The 24,589-nt window shown below is 46.8% G+C and overlaps 1 protein-coding gene across 6 annotated transcripts in view; it reads right to left on the bottom strand.

The window, feature by feature from the left end:
- LOC120518204 (supervillin-like) overlaps positions 1 to 20,665 on the bottom strand; it is a 77,543-nt gene extending 56,878 nt beyond the window's left edge. For 5 of the 6 annotated variants that reach the window (XM_039740858.1, XM_039740860.1, XM_039740863.1 and 2 more), the window contains exon 1: positions 17,286 to 17,410. The gene's annotated coding sequence lies outside the window, so the exon portion shown is untranslated. Of the gene's footprint in view, positions 1 to 17,285; positions 17,411 to 20,561 lie in introns of those variants that run through there. The other variant, XM_039740859.1, reaches the window with a different exon arrangement.
- Between the last annotated feature and the right edge of the window lie 3,924 nt (positions 20,666 to 24,589).

Genomic DNA, 24,589 nt, shown 5'->3' with positions numbered 1-24,589 from the left:
AGACGCCCGGACCAACCACAGCATCCCACAAGAAAAGAAACGGAAAGCAGGTGGCACTCTGAAAGGCGCTATATAGAGTGAAATGTGCTCCTGGCCATTTGGGTGACAGCGGGCTCAAGCTGCACACCTGGGCCATTTTAGACAAGTCGTGCACTTTGTCAGCCTGCCCTCACCCGAGGTCCAAAACCATGGAGATGCCACTTCAAGTGGTTGCCATTCAAATTTTCACTCTGTTTAGCGCCACAGAATGGCAGCAAACCCGCAAGTGGCACCACCACTGACCCCCAGCATCCCAAACCCTACATTGTGCCCTTTGCACTCGTGGCCCTCCAACAACTGCTTTATTATAAGTGGGAGGCCACCAGGGGGTGCTACAACAGAAAGTCTACAGAGGGTCTGAAGCCCTACAGACCACTGCTGATCCCACCTGAGTGGCCCTTAGGGTGACTGGCACTCACAGACGTCTCGTTTGGGTGGGCAGGGGGGTTTAGTTACATCCGGATGAAGAAGCGGCTCAGTCACGAACGTCTCAGACGTGTTAAGCCCTTAAAAGCGAGGATTAGGCTCAGATGAGTGAAGAGGCTGAGACCGCTTTAGTGGACCCCCTGCCAAGGCACTTAGGGGTCTGTCGAGCCGGCCAGCAAACAGAGGTGGCACACATGGTATCAGGCCACACTTTGAAGAGATATTCATCCAGTCCTTATTTTCGTCTGAACATTCCCCCGGATGAGGTGCCAGTCTTCTGCCCAGGTAGTCACTAAGAACACCTCCTTAGTCGGGACTACAAGGTGACATCCAGGACAGGAATGGAGGGTCTGGAAGGAAAGGGGGCAGTAACGTATTGGTATGGCGGCCATGTCCCTGGGGTCTGTCTCCTTAAGAGATGTAATGGAAAACGAGACCACCAGGGGGAGCTTCTCTCTCTCTCTCTCGCTCTCTCTCTGTGTGTAGAGGGTTTGGATAATCCGGAATCTGACGCAATCCCAGGTTATTCCTTAAAGAAGATCAGAGTCAGGAATGGAGAAGAGGCAGGAGGTCACCTGATTAGGAGCTGGAGGTGGACACACCAGTGGGGCAGGTGACAAGAGGACAGCAGGGGGCAGGGGCGGAGCTCTGGTGTCAGAAGGTCATGGGGGGCTTGTGCTTTGGCGCTCCTAAGCCTTCCTTGATTCAATTTTCTCTTCAGTTGGATTTCAGAAATGTCAAGTGTGTCATTCTGAGGTTTGGGTGAGGGACGGCGTGTGGGGTCCACTCAAGACCACCCCCAGTGGTCACAACTTGCTGGAATGACAGCTCATACATGTTGACATGCCAAGCTTTGCCCGTTCAATACTGTAGAAGAAGCCTGTGCAGATGCCCGCATGTTCTCCCCGAGTCTGTGTGGGTTTTCTTCAGGTCCCCTCTTTGTCCTCCCAGATCCTAAAGATGTTCATTTTTGGTGACTTGGGGGGCTCCATACTGGTTCTGTGGGATGGCCTGTGGGTGTTTTGCACGTCTCTTAATGGACTGGCACCCACCCAGGGCAGCTTTGAGCCCGTCTACACTTGCACTGGATCAAGTGGGCACAGGTAAGAGAGGGGGTGTGGATTTCTAAGGTGGGCTCAGGCTGCTTCATCAAACAGCAGCTGCGGCAGCAAGCAGCTGAGACCCCCAGAGCCAGGGAGCTGAAGACGGCGACTGAGCCATGGAAGCTCAAGAGGAATTTTTTCCGAATTACTTAAGGCGATGAGGCTTTTCCGAAATTATGTCCATGAGCGACATCCAGTTGGAAAAGATGACATCGGCAATGGGAAACTGTGTGGCCATGCCAGGCCTGCCCGCCGCCGCACCCTCCCCATCCCCCCGCCCCAGCTGCACGGTGCACACCGGTCGGCCTTCGTCTCCACACGACTTTTGGCTCCTTTCCCAGCTGGCTTGATTACGGAATTGTGTGTAATCCAACCGTGTGCCGGGGCAAAGGCGGGCGCTGATCTCGCGGTTTCTTCTGGATTGAAATTATCTGAGATTTTGTTTCTTTCATATTGTGATCTTGTGAAAGGCACTATATAAAAATGAATGGTGGCACACTTTAAAACAGCAGAGTGGCACTTCACACCCCCTGTGCCACTCATGAGAGCAGACCCAAACTGGCCCCCTCACCCTCCAGACTGGCACATGAGCACCACTCTCCCCCCCCCACATCAAAATAACACAACATGACTGGAGAGAAGGTGCCAGCTGCATTAAAAATAAACTGCCTGGAACTCGAGAGCAGGCACATGAGTGCTTTTAACGGCCAGCATTAGAGGGCACCAAGCGGGCTCCTGACCAGCTGCTACAGCCATGTCCACGGCTGTCCTCAGTGTGTTTCCTGGCATGTCAAGTCAGGCTCTAGTGGGCACAAGGCTACAAGGGCAGAACATTTCAGAGACTGTCACAGTGGGGAGCACACACACACACACAAAAAAGAACATGCCAGCAACTGGCACCACGGATCACATGAGAAACACGGCAACCCCCCAGTGGCCAGGGCAATGCCACAGGTCAAAGTAAAAGGGGAAAACCAGTGCCTCAGAATTTCATATCTGGGTTACCCTTACAGTACGGCCTGACACTTATGTGAATCTGAGAGGCGCTATACACGCATGCGTGCCAGGGCTTAACGGAGGGAAGTGATACCACCCTGAACTGAGTGGAGGTGCCGACGCCAGCTGTGCCTTCTTTACTATCGTGGGGGGGAAAAACAAACCCCCACCAACAACTGACCCCGCCCTTCCACTGACCCCGCCTGTGGACTCGGGAGAAGGCCCCGCCCCTCTCTGCAAAAACTGCATAAAAAGAGGCGTGTCCAGAGTAGAGCCTCAGTCTGCACTTGGACACTGAGGTGGGAGGAGCTCCCCAGCTGCAGGAAGCAAATGTCATTAACTTGAGAGCCATTGCTGAGCCCGGATTGGCTGAATTGGTGTTCCATTTGTGCTTTCCTTACATTTAAATGGCTGCCCGGCTCCCTCCTCAGTGTTTATGATGGATCCCCCTGACTCTTCCTGGCTGTGCCTTGTCAGATGTGGCCGCACACTTTGAACTGAACTACATAAAGCAAACTGACCGGTTATGCACGATGTGACGATACGCACAAAGAAAGGCACTATATAAAAGCAAGATTTTACATTGTGAATGTACTCTCTGTGAAAGGCGCTATATAAAAGTGTATGATTCTACCGAGTGTGAAAAACGGACTAAAAGCATCAGTGGGGGGGCTGCACTCACAGAGAAAGGCACCATAAAAAACAGAAAGGTAAGGTTACACCGTTCACTGTAAAATAAGATCTCACTCATCTAATTCTTAATAAGAAAGGGGCTGCAAGGTTTGTAAGTCAAGACCCTTTATTAGATACGGCCTTTCGTGGGCAATGCAGCTGCACACCCACCCATCTTCAGTGCCCACCCATTCAATTCAGGGTCACGGGGGGGTCTGAGGCAATGCCGACAGCATCAGATGCCAGCATCGTGGATGGGATGCCAGGCACTTTTGCAACACCTGTTGAGCTTGGGGTCTCAATTAACAAAGTCAGAGGACCGAGAGGAAAACCCCAGCAGCACTCGGGATGAACATGCAAACCACACACAGACAAATGGCCACCATGGGAACCGAGAGCCAGGATTCTGGAACGGGGAGGCAGCGGCGCCAACCGCCAAGTCATGGAATTAAAAGAAACAAACACCTTCAGTTGGCAAAAGCGTGATCACGTAAGGTGCTATATACAGATAAAGAGCACCAGCAGAGAAAGAAGAAGAACACAGGAGAGGAAGAGGCAGAACTGGAATGGACTGGCGTCTGGTAGGTGACAAAAGAAACAAAGAAATAACAAATAAGAGGAACAAGCCGGGAAGAAATTCATGGGGATGTGCCACACCTCGATGACACGGGAAGTCTCCTCACCGCCACTCTGAGCCTCAGGGCTGCTTTGCTGCTGACATCCGAGTACACAAACAGGAGCAGCGCTGATGTGCTTCACTTGTGGCCGCCCAAGGCGAGGACTGAACTCGATTACAGCGCATTTCAGAACGCACTCCGTCCAAAAATTGAACAAACGTAAAGAAAATGATTTTACATAACGTGTGTGTGTGTGTGTAACTGAGCCATTCACTTCATTACAAGAGGAGTCTTCAATAGCGCCTTTCACAGGAATGTCTATCTGGAGTCCACTATCATGTTCACAGTGAAGGACGCCACCCTCAGCCCACTGGCCAGGCCCCCATTGGACCCCACAGTGCGGTGCCAATCATGAGGCTTCACTAACGTCAGCTTGCTGGTTGATATTTGGAGCCGACATGCAGCAATCTCAGTCAATCTCGGAGTGGAATGGCGGCTGGCACCTCCAGTGGTCTCACAACAGCAAGGAGCAAACACCACTCTGGAAAGTCTGCTGGGACTCGCAGGCTCCCGTCTCAAAGCAGTGAACACGTCACACTCGGGTGTTTGTCTCGGAGAACATGAAATAAAAAGATAAAACCCTGAAAGGCACGGAGCTGGTGGGGCCACACCGTAAAACACGGACGCTGATCGGGTCCTAAAACAAACATCAAGGCTGAAGGGGGCACCACCTTTGCACTGTCTTCCGTTGTTTAAAAGTGTCACAGCACACCGTCCTCGGTTTTCTTTAGGGCGTGTCAGGCAGTAACTTATGTTAATACCCAACAGAGGCCGATTTATAGTGCCTTGCAACACCATAACTGGTTCGACTTTTACGGTACGTGACACACCATTTAGTCCATCAGTCGGTGTTATACGGCGTCTTTCATCAACACAAGGGACAGACGGGGACTACGACACTGCGTCCTGTGAAAGTCGCCATATAAAATGGGTCGTTTTTTTTTTTTTAAAGCACCTTCTAGTGTACAGCTCAAAACACGACGGCTACACGCAGGGATGGATGGCACGTCATCCCAGTGGTTACTATAAAAGGCGCCATATAATCCGGACTGCCAGGCAACGGTGCCCACATTTCACAGACACTCGTGCTGTGTGTTCAGTTTAGGAGCAGCAGTTGTTTCAGCGGCCATGAACACCACAACGTGAAATGAGTGACGGGCTCTGAAAGGCGCTATACAATGAGCTCTTTGGTTCTTCTTTGGAGCGCAACTCTGTGGGTCAGTTTTAATGGCGGAGTCTCAGGATGCACTCACTTAACACAGAGGTTAACAGTGTGGACAGCTAATGGAGTGATGCTCTGACAATTATTCTAATACATTAATTAGTGAACTGCGCAGTTAACTTTTACAATGAGTTAGCCGAGTAACTGTTTCATTAGATAAGTGAAAGGCGCGACATATCGAATCCAAAACAGAATCGACTTCATCCTCGGGTTTCGTGCAGCGCCTGCACCTGCCAACGGGCTTTAAACAAATGACCAAATGACAAAACAAATGACAGAAAATCATGTAAAGTACGGATGAAGCTGAACATTAGGAAAAGCGTCCAGGACAAATGTTTAGACGGCGCCGCTGATGCTCGTGTGATCGCTCGCGTTGTTCTCCGCGCAGCAGACATTTGCGTAACTTTTCATGCGAACTGCGCAATCCGCCCGAGCGCGCCTCTCGGCTCGGGTTACGCATTTAAATAAGAAGAAGTTTAGTGAGGTGAAAAACACAAAGCGGGCGCCGCCGCTCCTTACGTGAAGTGCAACAAAAGAACAAGAAGAAGAAGAAAAAGAAGAAGATGATGACGACAACACCACGCCGCCCTCAGCGGCTGTCAGAGCAGACGCGACTCCGGCGGACTGAAGCGCACGAGTCACGAGGCAGCGGCCGGCTGCCATTTCAGTGGACAGGTGGTCAATCCATGCGGTGGGCGGCACAGCAGAGGAAAACACCATCAGGCCCCGGACACCAATTCAGGATTTCTATGAATATATAGCGCCTTTATTAGCATCTCCCGCACTTTACACACATCCCAGTTCAGCAAACCCAACACTGAGGCAAAACATGGGGGGGTCAGCGGCCGCAAGTGCAACTGGAATCCCACCCAACATATCCAGCTGTCACCAGGCGTCTCGGCTTTCAGGGTCCATCTAAAGGACAAAGGTTAAAAAGGGGTCGACCGCACCGGGACGGGTGGTCCTGTCTACCCTCGTGCTTCCCTGTCGGACTTGTCACCTGCGCTACCTGAGCTTCATCAATTATACCAAAATAAGAATATTAATAGGAGCCGCGTCTGTCAATCACAATTTGATGACGTCAATTCATTAATATTCGTATTCTATTATAAGGAGTCGCACCAGCGAATCACAATAAGGCATCCCGTCAGGATTGCGCCTGCGCAGCCACCCTGATCATTACTGCGGTTTTGTTAGAATTAGAATTAGAACAATCTGGACGAGAACAGGCCATTCAGCCCAACAAAGCTCGCCAGTCCGGTCCACTTATTTCCTCCAAGAAAACATCAAGTCGAGTTTTGAAAGTCCCTAACGTCTTACTGTCCACCACACTACTTGCTCTCTTATTCCAAGTGTCTGTCGTTCTTTGTGTAAAGAAAAACTTCCTAATGTTTGTGCAAAATTTACCCTTAACAAGTTTCCAACTGTGTCCCCGTGTTCTTGTTGAACTCATTTTAAAATACAAGTCTCGATCCACTGCACTAATTCCCTTCAGGACTCGAACCTGCAGATCCCAGTATGATGGACACCATTCATTAATTCAGATTCTGATTTTATCACAAGGTGTTGTACCGATCAGCCTATTATATGGTGCCTTTCAAATCTGTCTACTTGATATAACAGATATAGTGCCCTTCACACCTATCTAATAGACAGATAGGAACGGCGCCAGATAGATAGATAGATAGATAGATGTTAAAGGCGCTATATAATAGATTTGAAAGCCCATTGCAGCACTCTGTGTGATTTTGAGCTATAGAAGAAATAAATGGTTGTTGCTGAAAGGCACAATATAATTAATAGACAGACATGATATGAAAGGCACTAAATGAAAGGACTGACAGACAAAAGTAGCTGCATTGCCACGTGTAACAAGTACGCTGAAATTCTTAATGTCTGGGCAACATGCCACATATGTGGCCATTCTGCTGCCATGACAAACGCTTCAGTTCCTCAGGTGTTCCTGAAATTTATTCCCATATAACACATACTCGCATATTTCTAATATTACTGGGCAGCAGTATCCATTCAATCATCCTGAAGTATTTGTTGGTTTTGCTCATTTCATTTAGTATGCCATTAACAGGGTGTCCATGCCAGCACGATATTATTCAAGTGCACTCTCGGGTCTGTATGCATATCTATCTATCTATCTATATCTCTCTTTATATATATATATATCTATATCCACACATACATACAATACATATACACAATGTGGAACACTGGGGCACATACAGCCACTCTAACCCGACACAGACAGGCAGAGACTCAAGTTTGCCACACAGCATACGTTTGTTCACGTGGTGAAATGCTTTTCTATTTACCCCTCCACCCACCGACCACAGTACCACAATACAGAAAGCACCCACTGCACGGTCCAGCACTAAAACCAGGGATGGCTGTCCTCTAATGCCCCAGGGAAGGTAGTGCCCTGCAGATGCCCTCTCCCCCAGTTCTTCTATCCAGCTGGCATCCTGGCCAGGTAATGGCTGTGGCTGTCCCTTTACAACACACATATACACACGCTGTACCCATCATGCATACAACAAACAGACAGCAAACTTAACAGAACTGTGGTGTTTTGTGGGCTACTGGAGGACAAATGGCATAGTCGGCAGGATGTTTCATTATCACATCCTCAGAAGAAGAGTGCGTGGTATCATTCAGGGACCAAATACCAACATCAAGGGGGCATTCCAGAACAATACACAACCCCAGGGTTGGCAAGAAAATCAAGTTTTTGTTACAACAATTTAAAACAAAAAACAAAAACAAAGGCTGACGTCTGCCGTATCATAAAATTCACTCTTCACTCAGCATGGCATCTGTACCCGCCAAGATGAATCTGGCAGTCATGAGTCAAAGCGATGAGGAAATGGAAGGACTGAAGAAGTCAAAGTCTTTTGCCAATAAATGGCAAAGTGTGAATATTGTTATGGGCGCTTTTCATTTTCAAGTTTCATGTCAGTATATTTTCCCAGGATTCCGAGATGATTGACGTCACCATTGGCCCGCTCTTCACTACGTTAATTCTCTTAACGGTTCTCCAGCTTCTTTTCCGGCTAACGATATTTGTTTTAACGTTTCTGGTGTGTCTCTCATGTTTTGACTCTGCACCTCTTTAATTACATTTATTACTATTAATTACATAAAGACACAGTATATCAAACAGGAAAAATAATTGTTAACATCGTGTTCGTAACATTTATATGACAAACACATTACGCATTTACGAAACTGTGGTGTGAAATGGACTAATAGAGGACAAGTGGCGTAGTCGGCAGGATAGCATCCTTAGCTGAAAAAAAGGAGCTTTATTATTCAAAGTCCGAGTACTGAGAGCTGCGGAGTAAGAATAAAAATAATAATTTATTCAAATAATATTACAATATCTATATTTATAAATCAGAAAAGAATTAAAAAAAAAAAATTGAAGAGTTAAAATACAAAACAAAATTCTCACAGTTTTCAAATATGAAAATGACAACAGAATTCGATAAACTGAAGAATTAGAAAAAGAGCACAAACAACCCAGAGAGCCAAACGTTCACAAAAGTCAAAGCCTCAACAGCCAGGGGTGGGGCCTACAGATGTGATGTCAGAAGGCCCCGCCTCCCTTGGCCCAACCCACAAACACAGCGTCAGGGAAACAACTGAAAAAACAAATAGCAACATGACAGAAACACAAAATACTTCTGAAAGAACAATACAATATAAAAAGGTGAACAACTGAGGAAGAAATAAAAAGAAAAGACGAGTCGGCGATGGAACGCTGGCTGTACAACATCAGTCTGAAATCTCGGACAAAAAGCTTAACATGACAGCAACTTTTAGATGGCTGCACTAGTCATGTGACTACATGTGACTGCTGAGACCACACCCCCTAGCACCCTACTGCAGCCATCCACAATCTCAGACAAAGCGCCTAATGAGCCCTTATATGGTCGTGGTTGTCATATCAGCATGTGACTGCTGGGACCACGCCCCTAGCAACACACTGCAGCCATCCACAATCTGAAAATGCTCGATGCAATGCCACCCTTTATGTGGTCACACTAGTGACATCATCACGTGACCTTTGAGACCACACCCCCTAGCAACCTGCTGCAGCCATCTACAATCTCAGACAAAGCGCCTATTGAGCCCTTATATGATTGTTCTCGTGATATCAGCATGTGACTGCTGGGACCACGCCCCTAGCAACACACTGCAGCCATCCACAATCTGAAAATGCTTGATGCAATGCTACTCTATGTGGTTGCACTAGTGACATCACCACCACTTGACCTTTGAGACCACACCCCCTAGCAACAACAATGCAGCCATCCATAATCTGAAAGTACCCAATGCAATGCCACCCTTTATGTGGTCACACTAGTGACAACATCACATGTGACCTTTGAGACCACACCCCCTAGCAACCCACTGCAGCCATCCACAATCTCAGACAAAGCGCCTATTGAGCCTTTATATGGTCGTGCTCATGATATCAGCATGTGACTGCTGGGACCACGCCCCCTAGCAACACATTATTGCACCTTGGCAACAGATTCACAAAATGTCAGCACTTGTTAGAAATCACAATCACACATAATTACAATAAAATGAACAAAACTCAGACAAATCAAATTTCATGGACCACTGAAAGGTGCCAGCTATGAAACCCACCATGTGAGATGAGTAACGTGTTCACTGCTTGCCATTTTACAAAACGACTGTGAAAGGCGCTATATACCAGAATCTTGGGCTTTGCACCTTGTGATGGATGACCTGAGAGGCCAGGTCTTGTGACTCACTGCCTGATTGGTGGTAGGGACTGGCTGGTGCGGCCATATTAGGGGCTGAACTGGTGGTCAACAGGGCTGCCCTCTGTCAGCCGACTTGTCCTCCTTTGAACTTGTGAGACTGAATGCACGAGCACTTGGTGTTGGACTGGCATTCCATCTGGGACCGGTTCCTGCCTTGTGCCCACTGCTGCCAGGACAAGCTGCATGACCCCATATTTGCCTCTACACTCACTGCTCACTTCTGAGGCCGTGACCCGACACCAGGCATAGGGGCAAACTGCTGCCCACACCTATGTGACGGCCCACCATAAAAGGTTACTAGACACCAGTGAAGTCATATAAATGTGATTCAGCCAGATCTCAGTCATCACAGCCACAGACCCCCACAAGTAAGCCAGTCAGCCAGCGGGCAGGCAGCAGCACGCCACCGGCCCCTCGGCTTGGAAAACAGCAGGGCGGCCAAGTCAGCACAAGTTCATGCGAGAGGCACGGCGGCCACAGACGTGTTTATCCAGATGTAAAAATGCAAATTCTGACACCCCCTCCCATCCCACCACTGCAACTACAGTGGGAGAGAAAATGCCGGGCGCTACAGAGGAGCCAGCGGAAGAATTTCACCTGAAGGCGTGTGGCGAAACAGGGGCAACGGCGGCCCACCAATGAACACAGACAAAGAAAAGCAGAGGGGAGCACATTGAGGCACACTCTTGGTGACCACGCGGACCCCCACGGGCCACCTTGGACAAACTCCTATGAGGAAACAACTGATGGGAAAACCACGAGTGGCACTCAACAGAATGTCCAACACTCCAAAAGACGCTATATAAAATAAAGACTCATCTCGGGCAGGCTTTACTGAAGGGGGCATCTTTAGAGAACAACTCTCAACATGAAGTCGGTTCGGTGAGGAGAAGACGTCGGACTGCATCTGCCCAGGAGGGACACTGGGATCGTTGCCAGACATGAAAGGTGCTACATGACAGAGAAATACGAAGAGCGAGCTCGGAAAGGCGCTATATAAAACACAGGCAGTTAGATCACCATATAGGAGACGGGCATGAAAGGCACTATAGAAATCATAGACAGTGTATAAAGGAAAGGCGCTATATGAGAGTGGTAAATACAAAAGGCGCTATATGGAATTGATATTTATAAAGGAAATGCACAAGATGAAAGTGCTGTGAAAGGCACTATACACATTATGGGGAGCTGGAATGGAAACACACTCCACAAGAATGAGAAATGTGAAAGGCGCTATATAAAACACAGATAAGAAATGCACTATATAAGGGATTGATGTCAAAGGCACTATAGAAAACATAGGTAGTGTATAAAGGAAAGGCAATATATGAGAGTGATAAATATTAAAAGGCACTATTAAAGCCATAGGTAGTTAAACAGGAATTGCAGTATAAAAGACTGATCCATATGAAAGGCGCTATATAAATCAGAGACAGCTAAGAACTGCACTATATGTGACTGATGTGAAAGACATTATATGCAATCAGGTAATCAAGTATATGAAAGGCACTACAGTATATAACAGATCGGCAAACACAAAAGGCGCTATATCATAGACAGATGTTTAAGGCACCACAGCCAATACACTCATAAGGTGACATGTGACACAGCAGTCCATTTTAAGCCCTTAACTTTTCTGGCTGGCATCAGTGCCTGGTAAATCCAAGTCTCCCATTCAGTAACCACAGAGTGGCACCGCATTTGTTTAAGTTCATAACATCAACAATGCCAGAGGGAAGACAAAATAAAACAGAAGACATGCAGACGTGTAAACCCGCCCACCTGCACGCACACACAAACACACACACACACACACACACACAACGCTGCGCTGACAGATTAACCAACGTGAATACAGAAAAAAACTAAAAGTCACAGGGCCACCTCAGCAGTGGGACGCTGAACCCCAGTGCCACTCTGAAGTGGACCACACATCCTGCCATGAAAGGCACTATACAGAACTGATTTTCTCAATCATGAGCCAACTCTTCCTCAGTGGGCACATGGGCAGCTCAAAATGCCAGGCTCTGTGTTTTATGTTGGTGGTGCCCCCTGCCACTGAACCCAGAAATGTGAAGAACCAACCAGATGTGCTGTGTGCTGCTGGCATTCACCCCATGTGGTGTCACTGTGCCAAGGCCAGTGGACTCTGGTGACCTTCAACACAAAAAGTGGCACAAAACGTCCAGCCTCTAGGGTGACAGGGAAGGACGTTTTAAAGGTTTAACCCTTTCAGTCGTGTCACCTGTCAGCAGCTACAATGCCACAGATGACAGACATTTCTGTTATTACCAATTCTGAGACTGGTAGCGTTAATAAATGCAGGCATGAAAGGCACTATATAAAGGAAGAACTGGTGACAGAACGATCAGGTTTACAAGACGAGAACATCAAAAGACCTCAAACTGGAGAGGCTGCCCACCGTAAATGAACTTTGTGGTGCCAACATGTTTTCCAGCAGGAATTCAGTATGCTATCCACCTCATGTTGGCATGGCATTACAGCAATGGGTCATGTGTGGCACTATGACACCCATCATTATAATGATCATGGAAAGCCAAAGACAATTCCTCAACATCGGGCACAAGGCTAGACATTGGGTGCCAACCCCAGAGAGGGGTGCCAGAGGTGTCACCTGACATAATACTGGAGGAGCTGCAGTAAAACCGACAGACATAAGGGAGAACGTGCAAAGTCCACACTGGCACAAGGACTGGGATTTGAACCTGAAGCCCTGATGCAATAGTGCCACTCAGTGCACCACAGAGGAAAACCTGCTGTGAAGAAAATAAAATATTGGGTGGCACAGACACGTCTGCTACGAGTCTGCCAGGTGCGGCCAAGCCACATGTGGCAGCGACTCCCAGGGACACCCACAAAACTTAAAAGGAGGCCAGTGGCTCAGCCACACGGGCAGCTGTACCACAGGAGGTCAGATATGGCGGGCACAAAAAGGAAAACGGGTGAAGCAAACCACTTGGCAAGGCAAAGAGGCAGCGGATACCATCTGGAAAGTGGTGGGCATCCTAGAAATAGAAAACGTGAGCATAATATGCACCATCGCAATTAAAGGGGCACCATAAATAAAATAAGAAAAACTGGCATAGTGGGCACCAGAGGCAACAACACCACAAGACCACAGACTGTGTCACAGGACAACTTGGGCAGCTGGCCTAGCACAGGTGCCCACTTCAGCACATTCCTCTTGGTCAGCATGACCCCTGAGAAGAGACATGGAAAGCATAGCCAGGGTGACAAAACAGGCCAGCAAGATCAGCTTCACGTGTCCCCTTTCACAGCGGGCACCATCACAGACCACTTTACAAAAACAAAACAACATGAAATAAGGTTCAGGGATTACACACCATGAAAGGCGCTATATAAGAGAAGCTGACCCCAGGGGGTGTTACCCTGCACCCAAGCAGTGCCATCCGTGCCCCCCAGTGGTGACCGGAGCCAATTTCTCTATTGAATGTGCCCCCGTCCCAGTGAAGGCTCAATCTGTCAATCATCACTATCATCACATTATATAGCGCCTGCACAGCCACTGGTTTAGTCTCCAGCACTACCTGCTTTATATATGTGAACATACTGAGGAGCTGTAAGGTACCTGGGGATGAAAGGCGCTATATGACAGCTGACTCTCCTGCTTCCTCAACTCTGCAGCCCTGCCATCCTGCTCAGATCTTTAAAAAGGGACAATACTGACATTTTCTGCAGATATAGAGAACGACCAGGAGACTGGCCATGAAAGGCGCTATATGACTTGCTGTCCTCTCAGCGAGACTGGAGGGAGACTTCCAAATCAGTGAGGGTCAGGGGGCCAAATTGTCAAAACGCTGTGCATATAGCGCCTTTCATCAAGCCCTGTGATTACTTTCTGTTTATAAATTGATGAAACAAGAGGCCAGAAGAGGGGGCTTCGAAATTCTTTATATTAGATCGACTAGCCCCTCCTTGCTATTTGTGTATATAGCGCCTTTCATCAGGTCCTGTGAAGGACTACTTTATATTTAATAAAAGCAGACAGGAAACTTCAACATTCATTAGGATGAGTGAACAGTCGCAGCTCGTCACTTCTATATAGTGCCTTTCACTGGGACCTGTTCAAGTAACCGGGCAGGACCACCAGGGACGGACAACGGGTGTCAATTTGCTTCCAGTCTGGAAAACAAAAAGGAAACGGTGAGACCGCTAATCCATTCCTCTACCCACCTATCCCTTTTCTGACCCCACCCTAACCACTCCAAGCTCATATAGCGCCTTACCACACGGTGAGCCACAGAGCGGCCGTCTAGCTGCTAGCTAATCTGAGAGGGGACAGTAAACTGGTCCTGTAAAGGATGGACTGGCACCCTGTATCTTTAGGTTTGGAAGGGGGGTATGGGGGGCCCCAGTTTTGTAGCCAAGTGTCAAGACCAGCAGGCCTTTGGAGAGCAAAGAATCCCACCTGGGCACCGGGAAAACACGCACACTCCACAGATGCCCCCTAAAGAGCGACCAGGCAGAGTCACGTCAAGGGTCTGTGAGGCGACAGAACCCACCGCTGACACCAAGTCCTGGTGACATGATCCAACACTGTCACCTGAAGTGCCCCACTTTGAAACGTGTGACTGCGTTTGACATTTGATCCTTCTGACGGAAGTCGTCATGGAATGGAAGTCCAGAACCCAAAAGTTCACACAAAAACAGAAAAAAAAAATGAGAAAAAGTTCTGTCCGAGGCTAACTTATGTCTGGCACCACAGCAGCAAACACTGGTCATGAAAGGCGCTATATAAGCCAAAGTCCTCGTACCCCACTGGGTGACCCCGAGCTGAGCGCCACCCGTACAAGTAGAAGGAACGGCGGAGGGTCGTGTCTGTAGTCACGGAGATGGTACTCACCACAGAAAGGCGCTATATACTGAAACAGCTGCTGCTGTAAGCTTTGGGGGTAAAAAATGCCTCGGGAAACGGGGTCTTCATCCTGCACAGACGGAGGGGTCTTCTGGCTTTCTAATCCAATGTATTTATGGACCCTTTAGTCTGTCGTAACCCCAAAGATTTGCCTTTTACTCTTCAAGTTGGAGTTTCTCACACAGGCACTGCAGTGGATTCAGGAGGTCTTCGGACCCCCTTCACGTTCTGCAGATTTCACTTTACATGGAGACACGGGCCATTTCTGCCCATGATGCTTCACTTGGTGAACCAGAATGACAAAGTGAGGACTCGTCTCCAGAGAGGTTTGCAAATGTATTCAAATCAGAAAGTGAAATCTCTCCTTCTGAGACCCTTTATTGTAGCCCACCACATTGTGCTCAGGTGCCTCATCCTGTTGGCTTTCCTTCTCCTTGAGATGCTTCTACAACTTGACTGCAGCCCACCTGTGGCCTCCTGAACTGACTGGATGTCATTTAGGAAGGCCTGTGTGTGTGTGTGTGTGTGTGTGTGTGTACATAGAGGACCCCACAAGTCACACTGCATGACAGGACAGAAACCAAACCATGAAGTCCAAGGAACTCTCTGTAGGCCTCCAAGAGTGAAGATCAGGGCAAAGGGGGTCCAACTGTCCGTAAAGCTCTGGGTGGTCCTGGTGGCCTCCAGACGTTTGGGGCGTCCAGGACTCTTCTATGAGTTGGCTCTCCAAATTGAATACCCGGGCTAGTATGGCATAAGGGTGGCCACCAAGAAGCCAGTGGTCACTCTAGTAGAGCTTTAGAAGTCACCTACTGTCTGGAGGGTCGGCCATTTCAGCAGCACGTCACCGTTCGGGGGTTTATGGCAGTCTGGGTAAAAGGCAAATGACAGACCACCTGGACTCTGTGAGCACAAACAGAAAAGACTCCAGGCACTGTGACTGCTGAAGACCGGGCCACTGCTTGTCACCTGCTTAATGGACCAGGTGACACAGACACTGGTCATATTATAGATGGACCAGGTGACACAGACACTGGTCATATTATACATAGAAAGGGTGGCACTGACACTTGAGACGTTAGATGGACCAGATGACACTGACCCTAGTCACATTATAGACAGCGCAGGTGACATGGACCACATTAGATAGCCCAGGTGACACCGGTGCTGGTCACAAGCCCAGTTATCTTTGTCACAGCAACTTCTCCTCCCTTCAACAGGCATTTCTGCCAATCTGCTTTTTCTTATTTGATTTTTTTTAGGTTGTGACCTCTTTGGCCTGTAAAGTGTTTTGTGATGGCGACGGTTGTGACAGCCACTATATATAAATAGGACTGAATGGTCTGGCAGCCTCTCAGTCTCTCTCTTTCTGCCTATGGAAAATGAAGGCTGGTTAAACCAAATCCCAGTCAGATGGGCATCTTTGCCCCTTGTGCTCTAAGGAATGGTGGACCAGTTTTCCAAGGAGGAGCAAAAGTTAACTTAGGAGGAAACTTTGCAAATGGCGAGCAGGAAACGCCCTCCTATCCTTCTAATCGTTTTATTCATTCCCCAGTGAACACCCTCATGAAAGAGCACACAGGTCGGTGTGGCACGGATGACAACACCGAAGAGGCACGCGTGACATCGAAGCTCCTTACCCCGTAGCTAGCAGGGCCGTCGAGCCGGTAAGGTACGTGGCTCCGTCCCAAACAATGGGGTCGCATGAAAACCTAAAGTTAGGTGTATGGATGGATGCGCGTGAACGCGCGTGTGCTGCTCGGGTAGTCTGTGCGTAACCACGCCCAGCTCGCGCGAAATCGCGCCCCCTTTTTTTGTCCAAACTGCTGTCCACCGCCCTGCCTTGGCTCGCATTGGGGCGATTAGGTTCTTCACACCTGGCAGCATAAAGGATAGGCTTTGTACCCGAAATGGCACTTGAGCTCCTGTCGGCAAAAGTCGAAGTCAAAATGTGAGGTGCAACGAACAGTCTGCCTCCACCTAGGCGGCCTGGGAATGGAGTGGGCTCGGCTCGACACGCCCAGACCCGGTGAGCCAGCAGAAAGAGCGCCCCCCCCGCCACGGGCGCTCGCATCTGTCCCCCCTTATTAGCACCCCCTGCGACCGCCAGGTGCAGCTGACAAGCAGGCGCCACCCCTCCAGCGGAGGAGCCCACACAATACGGCGACACAAAGTTGTCGCTATCAGAAGTTAATGTGTAAAAGGAGACGCGACGACCTTCGGAAGCGGGCGGCTCTTTCGTTTTCACAACCGTTTGTTTCTTGCAACTTCCTGGAGAAAAAAAAGAAAAATAAAAAGTCCTCGTGTGAGCGCCTGAAGAGCTCGGGGGAGTCTGCAAAGTCGGCTTCCTGCACGGCGGCAGTTACTGAAAAACGAAAAGCCAATCAATAAATAACTAAAGCCACATCCACCACGCGGTCAGGAGTCGGCGTGCCCCCCTACCTGAACGCGCTCATATAGCGCCGTCCTCCATGCCTCCCTCGAGCTCGCCATCTGCCAGCTAACGCTAGGGACTCCCGACAGACACGCAGCCGTTCGCCGCTTTCCGAATGCTTTGATTCCAGAGACGGACACTGGGGCTGGGAGCTCATCAGGCCCCGCCCATTTCTCCTGGTTGGCCCCGCCTCTCCGATCCAGTTCGCTGCAGGCTTTCGCCTCAAATCAGCGTCTTCTGACACGCGAGCAGCCGCAACCGCTGTGACAGGAAGCCTCCTCACCCGCACCCTGTCACACCCACACGCGGACATTTAGTGCTCGAGGACTCATCTGACACGCACGCCGAATTGAAAAGTGTGACGCGCGCACTCTTACGAAACTCTTCAGGGAAACTCTTCAGGCATCGGCGATCATCGTCTAGGACACCTGAAATGACTCTCGAATTCCATGACCGCCACAAGGCAGCAGAGACACAGTCCACACGCATTCGCGAAGAGGCAAAAACACGAGTGCGCGCATTTGCCGGTGAAGCCAGACAAGTAAGTGACAGCGCAGGCGCGCACACTCGTGGCCCTTCGGTGATGCACGCGCCTTCCACGCAGCAGTTTGCCCCACGCAGGACGTCTTTCCATCACGTTCAAGTACACGCATCTGCCGCATGAACACGGAAGGCGAGTTAGGAACTCCAAGGAGAAGTTTGTAATTAGGACCGTCACGTAGGCATCGTGCCCTCTCCCCCTCCTCACCGGAAGTCACTCTCTCTCGTTCGTGCCTTTTTGTCTCCTCACTTTTTTAAACGCATAAATTAAGAAAAAAAAAAGTGGAAAATAACGACTACGCGGTCCTTGGTGGCCACGCATGGAGGATTCAGCAGTCACCACGACTCACTTGCACATATCGGTTTTAAGCAATTTGCACTTTTCGGCAGAAACTACAGCCACTTACTCGTAGAAGGACTTTAGAGCCCCCTAGGGGTCAAACGGAAATCTGCATATATTTTATTGAAATTTTGAGGTTCTACTTCAAACATATCTTTTATTATTTTTGTTTTTTTCTGACTTACATAAGAGTGGCAGGGTGACGCAGCGGTTAGCCCATAGGCCTCAGTTCGGCTGCCACGCGCTGGAGTGTGCATGTCTTTTTCTTCTTATATTCCTATAGGCAAAACACCGAGTTTATTCGGGGATTGCGTGGAAGTGTCAGCGAGGGCAGACCCTGCAAAGGACTGGCACCTCATCCAGGTCTGCCTCCTGCCGTACACCCAGTGCTGCTGGTATAGGCTCAGCCCCCCATGAGCTCGTGTGCTGGATGAAACGGGTCAGGGAGTCATAGAGGGGGAGTTTCATTTACAACCCATAAAGCGAAATCAGACTCGGATTGCTTGGACTTCATTTTCACGTGTTTTATTCAGCGCCGCTCAGTTTCTTTTCAACCACCGAAACAGAAAAACGGGAAATCCTTTATCGTCCACATCTGAAAGGGGCCACGTGATAGTCAGTGGGACAAAAGAAACAGAGGTGTGACCTGACGAAGACAATGGAGCAAAGGCCAGGATACTTTATGTGTACCTGGAGGCGAAACGCCGAGCGAGATAGGCGGGCGGGTTAATTAGCCACCAAAGGCAGGGAGGCACGGGTGTGTGGGGGGCTGCAGTGGGGTGTAAAGGATTAAAAGAGCCCAACGTTCACTTTAAATAGTGTACTATCTATCTATCTACTTTACAGTGCCTTTCACATCTACAGTATCTACTTATCTGTCTTATTAATAGCAACGCTATGTCTCCTCAAACGTCAAAAGGTAAATGGATGGACAGACGTGAAAGGCACTATAGATAAATAAGAAAGGCACTATATTACAAATAGAGAAACTGATACACATGAAGGGTTCTATTATATAATGCTTGTCATCTACCTGTCTCTTATATAGCACCTTATCAGTTTAATGAATAGATAAGTGAAAAGCACTGTATAAAAGATTAGACAGACCGTAACATATATGGAGAGTTCTGAAAGGCACTATATTGAAGATTAGACTGATTAAACACTATATGACGGATTAGAAAGGCACTATATGATTGACAGATAGGCGTGAAATCAAGTGACAGATCACTACATCAGATAAATTATTTCAAATAAACAGATATAAAAGCATTATAATATAGATAGATATGAACGATGCTATAATAGGCAGCTAGAGCACAAGATACATAATATCAAATAAATATTAGGTAGATATTAAGACACTTCATGGTAGATAGGTAAGGAAGACGCTATATAATAGATATCAGATAGGCTATACTAGATAGACAGATAGGATATGAAGGACACTACATGAGAGATAATATAAAGTACAGTGGGAGATGTGGAATCAGGAAATACTGTAACTCAGATCGGTAGAATGGCACTATATAATTAATTCTGATATAAATAGATAGGGAAGGCAATACTTAATCATATATATATATATATATATATATTAGTGTATTGTACTGTATTTCTATATATGTGTATATTATATAGCGCCTTTCATTATTATCCATGTAAATTTTATAGTTCCTTTCCAATCTATTTATTTAAAATAATGTAAATTATATAGTGCTATTCTATGCACATAGGGAAATAGGAAGGGGATTGTATACAGTAATTTAAATAGCCAGTTAGAAAGGCGCTATATAATATAAACATATATTAGGAAGATACTGTAAAGTGTACATAGACAGATGGACGTGAAAGGCACTATATATGAAAGAAACACTGATAGACAGCAGCAGTCTCATTGTCACGTGTACCAGCTACAGGGAGGCTCTTCCTGTCCGAACAGCACGCCGCCTGTCGGTTGCTCTTTATTTATTTTATTATTTATTTATTTATTTATAATGCTGTCTTGTTTTTCTCATTAGAAATAAGGCCGCCGCACTGCTGGCTTGGTCAACATGGAAGTGCAGAATTTGTCAACTTTAGGTCAGCGACCAACAGCACTCCCGTGTGACATTCTGCAGTGTGAGCCGCCTGCGCACTGTCACACGTTCAGGCCTGATCCCAATTCCCACCTCGGTGTCATTCGTGTCAGCCCCCCACCAGAATGTCTGCGTTTTGGCGTCACTAGTTTCGAGCGGTGATTTTCTCGGACGAGCGCTGAAGTTTTATTATTATTATTATTATTATTATTATTATTTAGGCATCCAGCCGATTCCCAAAGCCATTTCGCGGTGGTCTCACTATGAGGGGAGACACGGCCAGCCCCCAAGACTGCTCGGACGCGCGTTTCTGGCTGTATACTTACTTGCTGTGCGCGCTGCTTATCTTAAAGATGGCTGCAAACGGTCCATTTCTCAATCTTTTTGGCAGTGGGCACCCGCGTGTGGGTGTGCATGTGTGTGTGTGTGTTTGTGTGTGTTTGTTCCACATGGTTTCGTGCAGGACAGAGAAGGCTTCCATGTAGGGGCAGTGACACCGGAGTCCCCGATGTATAAATAACCTGCGTGTTTCAGCAGCCTTTCCAAATTCAAAGACGCAGCGCTTTACGCGCTGTTTGTCCTGCAAAACGAAAAAACATAAATAAATAAATAATAAAAAAGGACACAACGCCACTTATTAAAATCAAATCCGACACGATAGCAGTGCAGAGAGGCAGTAGCAGCACAAGGCAGGGGATCAAGCCAGGAAGATAAAGCCCCGAGGTGACCCCGCACCCGTCCACTGTGATGAAGCAGCGAAACTGGACAGTGACGCTTCGGGGCAGGTGCGGCGTCGAAATTAGGCAGGTGACGTCACAACACAGCATCCCTCGAATTGGGGGACGTGGCAAACCCCACTTGTACTGGCCTTGTAGAATCTGTTACGAAAACGGAGCTGAAAGTCGAGGTATTCTAGCGCCTTTCAGACAGTTCCAGTTCAAGCTCACCCATGGAGCCCACTTAAGAGAGTCTAAGTTTGAAATTTCTACTGCCAACGCCAGGTGCGAGTCACATCATCCGCTTCGAAAGGCGCTGGATGTTTTACTGTTCTAATTGGTTAAGAAAGGCACTATATAAATGAACGGTGTATTGACTGCTAAAGATGGTATTCATTATTGAAAGGCGCTATATAATCTAAAAGCCGTCACTTTCATCTTTTTTGAAAAGTGCTTTGGAATTCTACCCAGTGTTATTGACTAAGCTTTTATGACAATCGTAACCTTCTCAATCTTTATAAAGCACTATGAACAGTGGAACAGTGATATATATATATATATATATATATATATATATATATATATATATATATATATATATATATATATATATATGTACAGTGGTGTGAAAACTATTTGCCCCTTCCTGATTTCTTATTCTTTTGCATGTTTGTCACACAAAATGTTTCTGATCATCAAACACATTTAACTATTAGTCAAATATAACACAAGTAAACACAAAATGCAGTTTTAAATGATGGTTTTATTATTTAGGGAGAAAAAATCCAAACCTACATGGCCCTGTGTGAAAAAGTAATTCCCCTTGTTAAAAATAACCTAACTGTGGTGTATCACACCTGAGTTCAATTTCCTGATTACTGCCACACCTGTTTCAATCAAGAAATCACTTAAATAGGAGCTGCCTGACACAGAGAAGTAGACCAAAAGCACCTCAAAAGCTAGACATCATGCCAAGATCCAAAGAAATTCAGGAACAAATGAGAACAGAAGTAATTGAGATCTATCAGTCTGGTAAAGGTTATAAAGCCATTTCTAAAGCTTTGGGACTCCAGTGAACCACAGTGAGAGCCATTATCCACAAATGGCAAAAACTTTGAACAGTGGTGAACCTTCCCAGGAGTGGCCGGCCGACCAAAATTACCCCAAGAGCGCAGAGACGACTCATCCGAGAGGTCACAAAAGACCCCAGGACAACGTCTAAAGAACTGCAGGCCTCACTTGCCTCAATTAAGGTCAGTGTTCACGACTCCACCATAAGAAAGAGACTGGGCAAAACGGCCTGCATGGCAGATTTCCAAGACGCAAACCACTGTTAAGCAAAAAGAACATTAGGGCTCGTCTCAATTCTGCTAAGAAACATCTCAATGATTGCCAAGACTTTTGGGAAAATACCTTGTGGACTGATGAGACAAAAGTTGAACTTTTGGAAGGCAAATGTCCGTTACATCTGGCGTAAAAGGAACACAGCATTTCAGAAAAGAACATCATACCAACAGTAAAATATGGTGGTGGTAGTGTGATGGTCTGGGGTTGTTTTGCTGCTTCACGACCTGGAAGGCTTGCTGTGATAGATGGAACCATGAATTCTACTGTCTACCAAAAAATCCTGAAGGAGAATGTCCGGCCATCTGTTCGTCAAGTCAAGCTGAAGCGATCTTGGGTGCTGCAACAGGACAATGACCCAAAACACAGCAACAAATCCACCTCTGAATGGCCGAAGAAAAACAAAATGAAGACTTTGGAGTGGCCTAGTCAAAGTCCTGACCTGAATCCAATTGAGATGCTATGGCATGACCTTAAAAAGGCGGTTCATGCTAGAAAACCCTCAAATAAAGCTGAATTACAACAATTCTGCAAAGATGAGTGGGCCAAAATTCCTCCAGAGCTGTAAAAGACTCATTGCAAGTTATCGCAAACACTTGATTGCAGTTATTGCTGCTAAGGGTGGCCCAACCAGTTATTAGGTTCGGGGGGCAATTACTTTTTCACACAGGGCCATGTAGGTTTGGATTTTTTCTCCCTAAATAATAAAACCATCATTTAAAAACTGCATTTTGTGTTTACTTGTGTTATATTTGACTAATGGTTAAATGTGTTTGATGATCAGAAACATTTTGTGTGACAAACATGCAAAAGAATAAGAAATCAGGAAGGGGGCAAATAGTTTTTCACACCACTGTATGTATATGTATGTATATGTATGTATATATGTAGTATAATCACTAAGGCACTGGGAGGTTCTCAGATAAATAGGCCTGAGTGTGACTCGGAGGAAGTGAATTAATCTCCTGGTGCACAACCTGTAAAAATATATGGAAACAGCATGCAGGTTACTACCGTATTCATTATAGAAAGACACTATATATATTTCACTTTGTCGAAGAAGTGCATTTGAAAAACGGCAAACAGTGGAACATTACTATGAAGAGCCAACCACCTCAGATTTAATGTGAAGTACAGCGGTGGGCAAAGAATCAGCAAAGTGAGGACAGGAACCCCGGGAGTGATGGAAGGGAACACAGCAGAGCTTTAGGGGTCTTCGGCTGCAGCAGAATGAGGTGACTTAACAGTAAATAAATGGCTCCTCGCTTTCTATCCAGTACTATTTAGTGAGCTTCTATTATTCTGAACATTCATAAAGGAGTTGGAGCAAGGGAAAGGCGCTATATAAAAATATATTTTTAATTATACTTAGGTCAGTGGTTCTCAAACTGTGGGGGCCCTTAGGGGCTAGTAACAAAAGGGCGAGAATATGAAAAAAAGAAAACAAGAATCGACAATATGAAAAATACATCTATGGAAACCAAAACAAATTAATTTAAACTACATTCTGATACTAGAAAAATAAATATAGAGTTAGATAAATGTCGATAAAAGTTAAGTATAATAAAATATGCATCTATGATATATCATTAATTAAAAAAGAACAAATTGGTATTAGTGGGATCCTTTCAAAAAAACCTTAGGGGGGCGCGATTAAAACTGTTATGAAAATTCGGGTCGCAAATACTTAAACGCTGAGAAACGCCGACTTAGCTACTGGACGATGCTAAAATCAATATGCTTGAGAGTGACCGTGAGCAAGTCACTTAACCTGTACTGGTGCGCCTTCTGTTAGAATATACAGAACTTGCTGCATGAAGGTTTATGTACTCGCAAAGTATGTTGTTGAATTCATTATAGAAAGGCGCTATATACAATGAAGGCTGTTTCTTTAACCATTGTTGAGAAAGTGCATTGGAAAATGGCCAACAATGGAACCATAGTGTGAAGAGACAACCACCTGAGATTAAATGTGAAGAATAGCAGCGGGCGTAACTTTAGCTTAAAAGTAAAAATAAAAAACAAAAAAACAACACATACTGAAAGTGACGCTAAAGGAAGACACACGGAAAAGTCATGGGGGCGATGGGGGTCTTCATCTGCAACGCGACGTGGTGACTAATCAGGTGACTAACTAGTGTTATAACGGAGCCTTTCCTATGCATCTCTTACTATTGTAATCTTAAATATTTGTACTTAACTTCTCTAATGGCGTTTGCCATGGAAGGCGTTATATGAGCATGAAAGGTAGCTATATACATCAAAATTATTATTATGATGATTACTATTTTCCC

The sequence above is a fragment of the Polypterus senegalus genome, chromosome 17 (assembly GCF_016835505.1).
Source record: "Polypterus senegalus isolate Bchr_013 chromosome 17, ASM1683550v1, whole genome shotgun sequence".
NCBI classification, from domain to species: Eukaryota; Metazoa; Chordata; class Cladistia; order Polypteriformes; family Polypteridae; genus Polypterus; species Polypterus senegalus.
Note: the sequence above shows the minus strand (reverse complement) of the source record. Positions and strands in the feature narration are given on the sequence as shown.